A 3,933-nucleotide genomic window follows, 5' to 3' on the forward strand; every position below is an offset into this window, starting at 1 on the left:
TAGGTAAGTGTTTGATTTGGAGTGAATGATGGTCATCCACTAAACAATCAACATCTATTAATAAGGCAGTGGTCTCTCTCTATCACTTTTTTGGTAGTGGGGGAGGATCCAAGTTCTTGTGAAAAAGGGGAAAGACTAATATATATTCTCTTATAATTATTCTTTATCAAAATAATTAAAGAATAAAGAATCATGTATAAAACAAATAAAGAAATCATACACTTAAAGCAGTTATAGAACATTTATTAAAGGTTAAATAGCACTTAAATACTAGTTATCTCACTTTACACTTTTATACCCTCATTTGTTTTCGCAGCATAAGTTGTTTAGAATTAGCACGTTATTACCCTCTATTATGCAAACATAAAAATTTTCTACCAAGTATTCTCATATGACATTTAGAATGAATAGCATGTGAGTGTCATATGAGAACATTTAGGTGAAAATTCACATATGTATAATAGAGAGTACTATTGTGTCAATTTTAAATAACTTAAGGTATATAAAATATCACTGAAACCAAGTGCAGGTATATAGGTGCAAAGTGACGGGAACTATAATGTATTTAATTGCTATTTAGCCTTTATTAAATGATTAACTAAAATGATATAATTCGCATGTATCTTAAATTTCAAAAGAACAAGATGACAATTGGCTAATGAAATATATTACAAACTCAGTAGACTAATTAAAATTTATTTTCTAAAAGTTAAAAGTCGAGAGAGAAAGCAACAAAGTTAGTCAAGTAGGAAGAAACCGATGTCGATTGTGGAGAGCATAGAACGGCGAATACTAATAGCTGTCTTTTTTGTCATTTTTTATGATATTTATTGCTTGTATACTTTTGGTGGTCATCCAAGATGGTATTACATGATCACGAGGATTATTTATTTGGACATGTTTAAGTACTAATGACTATGATTTAACTGATGTGAGAACTATTAATTTTGTTGTACTTGGGACTGAATTTCTATGAATGAATAGAAACGGACACCACTAGTTCAGTAGTATTAAAATTGGATTGGTACAATTTAATTAAGTTGGATACAACTACTATGTGCTCATATTTAAGTTTAATTTTTGAGAAATTTTCAGTGATGAATAAATCAAAACAACAAATGAGGTTGGGCATCCATTATAAATATAGGTTGTTTTCTGGCTATAAGCTTTATAATTACATATGTACATGCGTCCTAGTTAAGCATGATCTTGAAGCTTACCTTCAGTAAAATGTGATGAGAACTTTAAGTAACCAATGCTACCAAAAGAATATGAGAAGCTCCTATTTTTTTTATGGTCTGTTACAAACTATTAGCTTTCTTTTGAAGGATCGTTTTTCCCGTCAAGTCATCGCTAAATGTTTACACTACTAATGAGCAAGTGATATGTTAGGCTCACAGTTGGTCATGAAAATTAGCTTTAGTGTTCTATGCAACAAATTCAATGCTTTATTTATCAAGATAAAATATATTTTAGAACAGCCTAATTTTCTGATTCATTCACTTGCTTGATTTTTTGCATAGAATTCAGTTACTGATTCAAGAAAATGGCATCTGATAAAGTTCAGCCAGTAGAAGAAGCACAAAAAATTGAAACCCATGAAGCTCAACAGAACATGGAACCTTGTTGGAAGAAGAAGAGAGAGGATGGGGGATTCGTAGAGAACATGAAGGACCACTTTGATGAGTTTGTGAACACTTCAATGGACCAACATAGGATTTGTCTCAAGAAGACTATTCGTGGAGTCGGCTACAAGCTGAAGAAAACTCGCTCTGTAAGCCTCTATATCCTTCTTCTATACAATTTCAGCATGCAATGATAAAGTTCATATAAAATGGAAATTATTTGTTACGAACTGGTTTTATTTGTCATAAGAATTAATTTCACTTATTCTTACAAACTATGGAAAGGAAACATAAAATGGTTTGTTGAGAGATACTCTAATTGTTCCGTGATTAATGATCCTTTGAACTTTAAGTGAATCAGGGTTCTGTCCTATTTTTTATCACCTGGATTTACTTTGAGATGCGTGTTGATGCGCGATGGGTCTTGAGAAAAGATAACATTGATGTGTATCACACATCAACACACATCTCAAAGAAAATCCAGATGTTAAAAAATTGGTGGACATAGGTCTAAAGTCCATTTAAGTTTACATAGAGCTTTTCGCTTGCTCCATTCATATAGATAAAATCATTGGAAATAGGAGGTGTTAACTTCTTGACTTTAGCTTGCGCTTTTCCTTGAGAACTTTTTATTGAATGAATGAGTAGATGTAAATAAACAAGGAGTAGATCAAGGAAAAAAACAAAAACATCATTTTCTTTTAGAGTCTCCCAATATATTTTCCTGCTACCATATGAGGTGCTACAATATTGCTAGACCATTGGGATTTCAGTGACTAAAACTAGTAGGGATAAGGATTTCTTTTGTGAGACGAAGTATTTATGTCTTGCTATTGACTTCCAATAATTGACATTTTCTTCTTCTTTTTCTTTTCCCAGATATTTGGATCAAGCAATAATGAGCACGGTTTGGGTGTCAAAGAAGTAGAGAGCTCCAAATAGACATATACTCGCAGGAGTAAAGCATACCAATATTGGAATAAATATTCTGTAAAATATTTACATTTGGACTCCGCTTTAATACTTGCATTATGACTTAGGGAGCCATGGGCCATTGAATACACTGCATATATTTTGCAATGCGTTGTCTTTTGGATTTACATTTCTTACTGAAAGTTGTAAAATTTGATAGTAGCATGCAAGATCGTTACTGAATCAAATGATTTGTATCAATTCCCCCTTATTTATTGGTAAAGGGAATTAATTTACTAACATTTTAGCTGACTTTTTGAAGCTGATGTATGTAATGAAGTATTTTCAGTAGATTTGATCAAGATGTTCTGTTTTACGTTTTATCTTATTGGTATATCAAGCTCCCTACTAATCTTCATGAAGGTGTTCTGTGATTAATGAAAGAAATATTAAGCGACCAACAAGTGAAAGACTAAGAAATAAAAGAACGGCTTAATCCAGTTAAAATCCTTTTGGGTTTAATTGCACAAAGACTTTCTCTCAATAAGTTACCGATTCGAAGTTCTCAATAACTTGTAGATCATGGTTAACTTTTGAAGACAATAGGAAATGATGACCGAACTAACTTTAAAGCATAAGACTGTCTTGTAATCGTAAATCATTAGATGTATTATCTTGTGAATCTATTACGTTCGTGTTCTTGACTTTCACATGTAAGAGAACTTTCAGTACTTAGAGAAATTTTAGTAATCTAGAAATAGACATGCATGCCAACAGGGGTGGGCATTGGGCGAGGTCAGCACACGAGCCCGCTCGCTTGGCCTGCGTTTGCGCTCAACTCGATTCGGCTGGATGCGGGGTGTGTAAGATTCGACCTGCTATAATAGCAGGTTGTGGGTTTGGGATGGGTTGCCCCAGTCTATGCAGGTTAACAGCTTACTCGACCCATTGCTTTTTTACTATACGTAACACTTTTATTATAGTTTCTTGCAATTTCTTTTGTTCTTGTATTTTTAAAAGTGAAGCAATTATTTACTTGTTCCGATCACGTTAAATCTTTGTGCTTTCAATATTTTTCTCCGTCAATGGATACAAATATACAATTTATTTAATAAAATTTATCCCCCCCCCCCCCCCCCATAAGGGTTAAATTGTTAGTTTGTTAATTACATGTAATCTGTAAGTGCTAAATAACACTTACAAAATTAAAAAAATAAAAAACCTAAAAATAGTGAGATAGATGGGCTGACTTGTGCTATGTCCCATCCTAGTTGTTCCTAAATAAATTGTTGGATCTAAGCTGCAAGCCTAGAGGGAGGGTGAATAGGATTGATACTATTTTTCGCTAAAAATAAAGAACATGCAGCAGAAAAGATAAAACAAAAGATAAAAGCAG

At 32.9% G+C, this 3,933-nt stretch overlaps 1 long non-coding RNA gene across 1 annotated transcript in view; it reads left to right on the forward strand.

The window, feature by feature from the left end:
* Positions 1-2,849, forward strand: part of LOC109832334 — a 4,963-nt gene extending 2,114 nt beyond the window's left edge. The window contains exons 2-3 of the long non-coding RNA XR_002244715.1: positions 1,524-1,774; positions 2,505-2,849. This is a non-coding gene — a long non-coding RNA (uncharacterized LOC109832334). The remainder of the gene's footprint in view (positions 1-1,523; positions 1,775-2,504) is intronic.

This window comes from Asparagus officinalis, chromosome 3 (genome assembly GCF_001876935.1).
Source record: "Asparagus officinalis chromosome 3, Aspof.V1, whole genome shotgun sequence".
In the NCBI taxonomy this organism is placed as follows: Eukaryota; Viridiplantae; Streptophyta; class Magnoliopsida; order Asparagales; family Asparagaceae; genus Asparagus; species Asparagus officinalis.